This window comes from Pteropus alecto, unplaced genomic scaffold (assembly GCF_000325575.1).
Source record: "Pteropus alecto unplaced genomic scaffold, ASM32557v1 scaffold101, whole genome shotgun sequence".
Taxonomy (NCBI): Eukaryota; Metazoa; Chordata; class Mammalia; order Chiroptera; family Pteropodidae; genus Pteropus; species Pteropus alecto.
This window is the reverse complement of record NW_006432945.1, coordinates 13,501,816-13,511,064: the sequence shown is the minus strand read 5'-3', so window position 1 is coordinate 13,511,064 and position 9,249 is coordinate 13,501,816. Positions and strand designations below refer to the sequence as shown.

The 9,249-nt window shown below is 54.7% G+C and overlaps 1 protein-coding gene across 2 annotated transcripts in view; it reads right to left on the bottom strand.

Moving 5' to 3' along the window:
* KIAA0040 (KIAA0040 ortholog) overlaps window positions 1-1,415 on the bottom strand; it is a 15,575-nt gene extending 14,160 nt beyond the window's left edge. Inside the window, exon 1 of one of the 2 annotated variants that reach the window (XR_003045073.1) lies at window positions 526-1,415. The gene's annotated coding sequence lies outside the window, so the exon portion shown is untranslated. Of the gene's footprint in view, window positions 1-3; window positions 326-525 lie in introns of those variants that run through there. The other variant, XM_015586278.2, reaches the window with a different exon arrangement.
* Between the last annotated feature and the right edge of the window lie 7,834 nt (window positions 1,416-9,249).

Here is a 9,249-nt window from a genome sequence, read left to right as displayed (position 1 = left end):
TACCAAAATGACCCCAGGCACAACGAGAAAGGCCGGCAGAGGGGTGCCGCGGAAAGAATTTTCAGGGAGGAGCCAGAGGATGCAGCTCCGGCCCCAGGCCAGTCGTCCTCCAGGCCTCTGACCTTGGGCACATCAGAGCAGGTCCTGATCCCTTTCCTGCTCCGAGGTCGCAGGCTGTTGGCCAGCCCCGGACTCTCTCAAGCTTGTTGAAAAGGACTCTGAGAAGGGAAAGTCGCAGTCCATGTGCCAGGTGGGGTGTGCTCGAGGATTCCATTAAAAAGGCTGAATTCAGGCTAAAATGAACCGCCTGGGCCGCTCTCACGGACGCTATGGCCTCCCGACCCCCCTCCCCTCCCCCCTCCTCCTTCATGAATCACGGCACTAGGAGCCACGTTCCCGTTTGGGAGACTTCGTGGGCACGCACTGTGACACTACTCGCACTGTGTCTGCAGTCTGTATACCCAGCCTGACCACATCCTAGTGTTAGTGCTAATAAAACCCATCGCCATGGTTACGGTGAAATACCTCGGTCATACAGCTCTCATTTTGATTTTTCAAACCTATTTGCTCAGAGTCTGGAGCCAGGATCCGTGGGTGTGGTAAGTGCCTAGGTGAGGTTTTATTTTTGGAGATGGCGAGCCGAGGCTCTGAGGTCATCTTCGAGTTAGGAGCTGTTCTGGAGGGGCGGTGCCTTTTCGGGCCCACAAATAAAGGCTCTGTGGCCGACTCCAGGGACCGATGGTTAAGTCCTCGAACGTCATATCCCGTTGGAGGGAAAGACTGTTTTCTGAAGCAGCAGGAAGACAACCAAGTACTTGTGTGATTCAGGTCTCCCGCATGGGTGGTAATTAAAAAAAGAGACCTTAGATTTTTAAGTTGCATAATTCTCTTTACTATGGGAGAAGGGAACTCAGAGTTCTGCAAACTTTGCAGCAATAACCGGGTAACTGATTTATTTTTCTCGGCGGCGATGGGGGAGAGGTTGATAGGCGGGAATACTTGACGACTAATGGAGTAGCAAATGTATATAATTATGCAACTCAAAAGCAATACAGACGTGGCTTTATTTTCCTTTCCATTTCCTCCCCTCATTTAATCTTAACAAAAGTTCAGGGCAATTAAAAAGCCCAGAGCTATCTTGCTGTAATATCCAGGCCGAAAATGTAAAGGCCAAACGGTAGAGGGAGTGAGCAGACATATCCTCATTCCAATCATAGCTCAGCCCCGAGGAATGCACAGTGCAGGACGCACACTCGTGGCATGGCCAAGGGCTCCGTCTCCGTCTCCGGGGCGGGGGGAGTGTGTGCAGGGGGTGCTGGTGCAGCTGGAGAGTGAAACCCACTTCCCGTCTGCCCGAGTTTAGATCTGTATCCCTGATGTCGCATGGAGACTCCCCCGACCCCCACATCCCTCACCCCGCCACCCGTTTTGATAAATAATTGTTGCTGGATGCAGAGGGCACATGTGAGTGCACTAAAGTATTTATCGAGCACCCACTCGGGCCAGCAGCACCCTTTTCTTTTTCTTTTTTTTTTTCTTTTGGCTTCAGCACCTTCTGTCTTTGCTACAGATGGCATTTTCTCAGGCTCTTCAAATGCAGTTTTGGGGGCCTCTGTGCAAATAGCTTATTACCCCTGAGCTCCTGTTACAGAGAACTTCTGGAATGTGCACTGGCTTCACCCCATCCCTCATCCCCTCAGTTTTCCTGCCCTCACCCCCAGCATCTTCCTCGCCACCACCCCCAAAATGCCCCTTCCCCAAGGAGGCGCAGCTACTGCGGGATGTGCAAACATGTGACTGGGGAGACTGGATGCAAGAAACTGCTTAGGCCGGGGACAACAGAGGGGTTCCGCTAGATACTGATGTGTATGTGCACGCACACACGCACACACGCACGCATGCACGTACCCCTTCCCTCCGTCTCTCCCCCTCGCTCCTCCCCACCCTCCACCTGTCTTCCATCCTGGCCTGGAGACCTGGAGCTTAACGAGAGACTTTCTGGGAAGCACATGGACCGCTGGGCCTGGGGGATGAGGCCTGGGAATGGAGACCTTGTCCCAAGCTCTGCGGGTGGCCTCAGAGCTCAGGGGCCCGCAGGCTCAGCCACAGCCTTGAGGCTTTATCCCCCATCATCAGCAGCCCAGAATACATTTCTATTATTTACTTATTTATCAGACTCATACTCAGAGTGTCCGGATCTTGAAGAAAGCGGACATTGGGGGGGACCATTTCGATAGAGCAATCTGTCTGAACGTGTGGCCCTGCCTCAGCTCCTGGGGCGAGGGGAGAGGGTCCTGGGGATGGGAGCTGCTTAGAGCAGCCGGAGGAGGCGGCAGGTGTCCTTGTCACGCCTGGACAGGGAGGAGCAGGCGGTTCTGCTCCTCTGGGGAGAGCCCGTGGGACTCCAGTTCTGGCTTCGGCTTTTATCTGCTTGTATTTGTTTAGGCTCCTGTAGGTTGTCGCATGAGCTGAATACTTGGTTAAAAGATGGTCTGCAGGCCGCAGGCATAGGGGAAGCTCGACTTGTTACCTGTGACTCAACGTGCGTCCTTGGGAAGGGCGTTCCGTTGCTTTGGGCCTCATTTCCTCCTTCTCCAAAATGGAGGAGAAAATCTGGACATATACACGAGAAAGCGATGTGTGTGCTGCCGGGTGGAAGGGCGTCGGGGCAGGGCTGGAAGGCAGATCGGCTCTTCTCTGTCCTTCGTCTGGTCACCTGCACGCGCTCTCTAAAGCCCACCGGCACCTGGCAGTGAACACCTGCCTTCGACACAGGCCCCGTGTCAGAGACAATGCCTGTGACCGCGCTCCTCAGCCGTTAGGAACCGTACACGTATTTAGAGCCATAATTGGAATCATTGCAGACAGAGGTCGGACGTGACTCCTTGGTTCTGCCGGGGAGCGAAGTGGCCTGGGGGTCTTGCGGACTGTGCCCCGATCCGGGGAGGCCTTTCTGCCTCTAACCCAGGGTGGCCGGCCGGGCACCTTTCGCCAGGCTGTGCGATAGCGCGGGGCGGCCTGGACCCTCCGTGTGCCATGCGATGCCTGGTTTCCAGGAGCGGCAAGCACGGAGCATGTCCGCCCTGCCGAGCGAGTTCTGACAAGCACGTTCCATCCTCCGCCTGGAGGTGGCGGGGCCCAGGGCTGCTTGGGGCGAGCAGCGGGAGAGGCGCCTGCACTGTGGCTGCCCCCAGACTGGGTCCCGCGGGGGAGGTTTGTGCAGAATGGGTGTGAGTCTCCCGCAGGCTGTTTGCTGCGTCACACTCATAAAAACGCTGCCGTGAGCATATGGCTCCTGGTGTACGAAGAGGCAGACAGTACACATAACAATCGCCCGCATCAGTAAAATGTGCCATTGGGGTTCGTTTTCCTGAAGTTGCACAGGGATTTTAAGACGTGCTAGTTAAGTATCCACTATGTGATCAACATGGCACAGAAGGAGAACAAGGTGTAGGAACTGGTTTCTATCCTGGAGAGTTTCCTAGTGACACCTGAAACACCTCAAGTCCTGAACCCCCAAAGCCCAGGCTCCTCACCTCTCAGCTGATAAACCCACCGACTTCATCCCCATCTGCTGCTGTCAAAGTCAGACAGCAATATCGAGGGTTCTTTAAAACCTGAAGATGCTCTCCCGAGTTTAATTTCCTAAGATAACAATGGTAATTAGAGGCGAAAGTGTCAGAAAACGCCCAAACGCACGCGCCGTTAGAAAGGAGAGGGACTGACCGATGCCGGCTTGCATTTTGCGGGGGCGGGGGGCGCGGGGCGCGCATGGAGATGGAGGCGGTGCCGGTCCCTGGGCCGGACGTTCGGACGTTCGGGTGGCGGCAGGGAAGCGAGAGCGAGCGGGACAGGAGGGGTCGCAGGAGCGAAGGGGCAGGAGACCCCGCGTCCCGGTCTGGGGCTGGGCCGGCCGCGGAGGCGGCTTCTGAGGCAGGGTGGGCACTGAGGCGAGGCCGGTGGGGGTGCAGAGGGCTTTGACGGCCTGACACCCGTTCCCGGTCGCGGGCCCCGGGGGATGCCCCGGAGGCTGGTGACCGGGGGAGACGCGGTATCAGCATCTCAGCATCTCAGCATCGACGTTTCACGTTCTCTAACTCGGTCCCCCTCGTGATTCGAAATCAGCCGTGGCCATAGCTCGGGACTGTGCAGCATTAAGCCCTGACCCGTGGGCTCGGTAATCACAAATGTTAGGATGAAAAAAGCCCTTTTATGAATAGCATACTTTCTCCCTTAGACAAAATCTGATTATGACCCGAAATGAAATATCACCAGACCAATCGCAAAGAAACCGCTATTCATCTCCCGGTCCCTCGGGAGGAGCAGGAGGCAGAGGAAAGCTCTGAAGCCGCTTCCCCAGTCTCTGGACGGGCACTGGCCAGGGCTTGCGTTGCCTGTTTGTGACCAGGGGAAGCCCCGTCAGAGACCCTGCGCTTACAGCTCATTGTAATGTTTTAAAGGCTTCCACAGACATTTCTTCATTCGATCCACTGTAACGTGAGGAGGGGAGGGATGTCTTGCCCTATTTCACATATGAATAAACTCAAGAGCAGAAATACGTTCAAGGTTTGTTTAAAATGGCAGAGCTGGTCAGTGGCCAAGGGCAGACAGGGGTGCAGTTTCCTGGTTCCCCAGTGGGATGCTCTCTCACTAACACGAACTGCTAAAAAGCAACAAGAGGAAGAATAAGCAGGGTCACCGGTCACTTCCGCGGTTCACGAACCTTCCATCTCTCAGACTCCCTGAGATCTGTGGTCCTCGCTTGTTTGGTGGCCTCACACGAGCTTCTTTATCTGGAACCCCCAACACTCGCTCGATCCCACCCCAACTGCTACACTGAACCTCCTGCCTCCGTTCATTTAAGTCTCAGCCTATACATTGTTCCCCTTGGGAAACCTTCTGTGACCTCACCGAGGGAAGAGCCCCCTGTCCTGTGGGCCTCACTGTCGCACTGCAGCCGTAACCTCCTTTAGGCTCGCTGTGGATTTACTCATCTTCCTTCGTAAACAGTCTGTTCCCATCACGGCATCCCCCCACCTTCTGTGACCTCACCGAGGGAAGAGCCCCCGTCCTGTGGCCCTCACTGTCCCACTGCAGCCGTAACCTGCTTTCGGCTCGCTGTGGATTTAATCATCTTCCTTCGTAAACAGTCTGTTCCCATCATGGCATCCCCCCGATCTGGGACATGTTTCACTTTCGGGAGATATTTGCTGAGTTAATGAACATTGCTATAGCCAGGGAAACTGAGGCTCACGGCAATCGAATCCCTGAGGTCTCACGGCTAACTAGGCCGACGTGGCGATTCTTCTCCTCCATGTCCAGTGCTCGCTCCTCTTTGCCACGCAGGTTTCTGAGCTCGTACACGGCACTGTCGTCGGACAGAAGATGCTCAGGGAAAAAAATCCCCCCGTTACGATTTCACTGTTCTGGGTTTGGAGAACTCCTGCAGCCTGGGCTCAGAGGCCGGGTGATCTCGAGCGCTCCAGGGCGCAGGCACACTCTGCAGGCCTGTTTGGGTCACTGGCTACTTCCGAGTCTCCAGCGAGGCTGTGAGTGCCAAGCCGCAGAGAGGACAGGGGCGAGACGTGACTCCCCAGGGTCTCTGGCCTCAAACGGAGATGGGCCTCAGCCTTCCGGGGCGCCGTACTGAACGCTTAGCGGACACTACCCGTGTTCCGGAGTTGATATCATTTTACTTGGTCACTTCTGGGTGCCAAGTCCGGAACATCCTTGCTCAGCGCCCCACGGCCTCACTGTCATGACTGCAGAAGACTCTCCCTGCTTTTCCCCAGAGGGCGGAGGCTTCTTTGCTGGCATTTTCTTCCTTTCCTCGGCCTGGGTTGGCCACCCAGCTGCGGCCGAGGAGGCCAAGAAGTGCCGCCTCCGCCCTGCGGTGCAGCACAGACGGTCCCTGCTGGGCGCGCGTGCCGAGCTCCGCGACGCGCATGGGCACCTTCTCCCTTCTCCATGGCCTTCTCAGATGATGCCGCCTGGCAAGCAGCAGAAAGCTGCCCGCCACCGAGGCCGGGGGTCCCCTCCAAGCTAAGCACAGACCGTGAACTCGAGGGCTTTGTTTTGTTGAGAAGAGAAACGAGCACAGGAAAAGAACGATGAGGAGGCCGGGTTAAGCATCCCAAAGGAAATTCAAACCAGTGGTTATGGGGCAGGCAGGAGGAAGTCGTGGCCGCGGTGCGGAATCCAGACCCAGCTTCGAGGAGGGTGTGGCGTGAGCTGGCACGTGCAGGGGGAGCAGGGGGACTCAGGGCGGGGAGGATGGGAATGACGGGGTCCAGATTGCTCAAGAAAGCACAGCTGGCTCAGAGAAAAAAATCCAGTCCAGGCGGCCCAGGCACTGACTAGATCTGGAGGTTCCACAACTCCTGCTGTTACCATGGCTACGCTCAAACAGCTCCCCAGCGGCCCCTCCCCCGGAGCAGGTCCCAGCCAGCTGCTCTGATCCACGGCGCTCCAGTGGGCAGCCTGGCCCCTGCCCGTGAGGGCCCCCCCCAGTGTGGGGCCCTGGGAGGAGGGCTGCTACTGGGGACCCTCCTCTCCCTCTTCATCTCCTCATCAACGACCAGGGACAGAGCTGGGGGATGACTGATGACGGGCTGGGCTCGAGGTCCTTCAGCCGACGACTGTACAAGAAGACCTGACATATTCTTTATCCCTTTGTATATTAAGTTTGGTGCTAGTCCTGATTTTAAACCTGGGGTCATAAGGGTAAACAAAGTTGGTACTAGTTGGCTCTAGTTTAAAGGGACCTCTCTCTCTCACACACACACACACACACACACACACACACACACACACACACGCAAATGAGACGTGTGTCCATAGGGGCAAGCCCAGATCAGAGGTTGCTGATCGGAAGCCCATGAGGTTCTGTCTGATCTGCGGCTTTCCAGTTTCACAGCACGTCCTTCCTGTGTTCACCCCACCTGTGTTACCCTTTTGGGCGGGCCAAAGCCTGCCCCCGCCCCCGCCCCCGCCCCCGTCACGGGCTGCCCGGCCATCTCCTTCCCCTGATCTCAGGTCCACGTCTGTTCTGAGCAAGGCTACGAGTTGAAATAGAAGTCCCAGGCACTGCGGTCACATGGGGCTGGACGTTCTGTCTACGGACGCACAGGTGTGTTTGACGAGCCGCTACTACGTGCCACATACCGTGTATGGGGATACGATGAGGAAGTGGTGGCATCGAAGGCCTTGCCAAGCGTGGCAAAGGTTAGTAAATACAATAATACACTTAATTCAGATATCAGCTCCTCTGGGGAGCCTATCGCCCAGAGCCGGGCTAAGTGCGCGTCCTCTGGGTTCCGCGGGCCCCTGTCGTGACACCCTCATAGCATGCACGACACCGTGTCCCAATGGCCTCTCCATCTGTCCGTTTGCCAAAATAGGCTGTAAGCTACTGAGAAGCAGAGCAGCTTCACAGCCATCACTGGTAGCAGCGGCAAAGTTTCTTTGGGGGAAAGGCTTTTGGATACTACTCTGGAGACAGCGAGAAAGCACTTAGCTCTGGCGGAGACCTCGGTTTCCTCACCCGTACAACGGGGATAGTGTTTGGGCTGTCACCAGGGTTAAATGGGAGGAAGTAGGTGACGTGCTTAGCGCGATGCCCGGCACACATGCACACAGCACTGCAGATGTGGTGCCGCTGACATCTGTTGCTTCCTGCTCAGTTACACCAAAAAGCGTTTACGATTTAACCAAATATTTTCTTTGTCAAACATCCTAATCACTCTGCATCTCTAGGACGACAAGGGGCAGGATTTAACGTCTCTCATTAACGCGTAAGATCAAAGGCAACAAAGAAGAGACCAGGCACAGAAAAATATGCCACTCAATACGCATGTTACCTCAAGAAAAAGACATACATTTATCAGTATGTTCATAAGAATGTGGGAGAAAGGAAAATAGTTTGGCGGTTCCTCACAAAGTTAAACTAAGAATTGCCACATGATCTAGCGATTCCACTTGTAGGTATGTGCCCGAAGCCACTGAAAACAGGTACTCAGACAAACCCTTGTGCGCGCATACTCACGGTAGGCAACTGACATTCACGACCCAAATGCCGTCAGCAGATGAACAGAGGAATTGTGCTGTCTACGTACGATGGAATATTATTCAGCCATGAAAAAGCATGAAGCACCAACAGATGCTAAACCATGATGAATCTTGAAAACATCACGCTGAATTAAAGAAGTCAGACGTGAAAGCTCATACACTGTACGGCTCCATTTATGAGAATGATCAGAGTAGATAAATCCAGAGAGACACATGAAGGCTGGCAGTTGCCAGGGTTTGGGACGAGGGAGCAGTAGAGGATAAGTGCATAATGGGTACAGGGGGGCGTTGTTTTCGGGTGATGACAATGTTTTGGAACTAGATAGTGTGGTGGTTACACAACATCACGAATGTACTGAATGCCACCAAATTGTTCACTTTAAAATAGTTAATTTTTATGTAATGTGAATTTCACCTCAATAAAAAAATATGGGAGGAACTAATACAATATTTCTTAAAAGCTGATAGGCGAGAAATGGAAAAGAATGGTATAGTTCCCATTATTAACCGTTTAAGAAGTTTACCATGTCACACTTGACGTTTTGAGTGTGAATTTATTCATTCACTCCAAAACCAGACCTTGAATGACCACACACCTCAGTGGCCTAAGTTCTTATATAAGGAATAATATTTTTAAACCACTGACAAGTTATTCCTGGAAAATGTCAGTCAGGAGCATCAGACCTTCTTCCCCATGTGGCACATGCTCTGTGACTGTGCTCCCTTCCCTCACCCAGACAGGGTGGGGGACACACGAGGTGTCTGTCTGGAAATGAGACAGCCTTTCCACGGCTGGCTGTGGAAATCCGTGCCCCCTCATCCACCGAAAACACAGCGAAAGCCGGCTCCTCCCTCAGAGGGGTCACGACTCCTCCCTCAGAGGGGCCACGACTGCCAAGAGCAGAGTGGCTGAATCAGCAGGCGTTGGGCGCCCCCACCTCACTCCCACCCGCCCACGAAGCTTGACTTTTTCCTCACTGGAGGAGGCTTTGGGCCAAACAGCCCATGGACGGGATCCGAGTTTCTAATTTGAAGGCAGGAGAGCCAGGAGCAGGTCCTGTCTGGCGGCCTGGGGTGCAAATGTGTTCCCTGCGCCCTGCAGGGGTTTTCTGATGGCGGGGTGCGGGTCACCCATCCAAGGCAGAGGTTTGCGTCGTCAAGGCCACCGCTGTGCTGCACCCA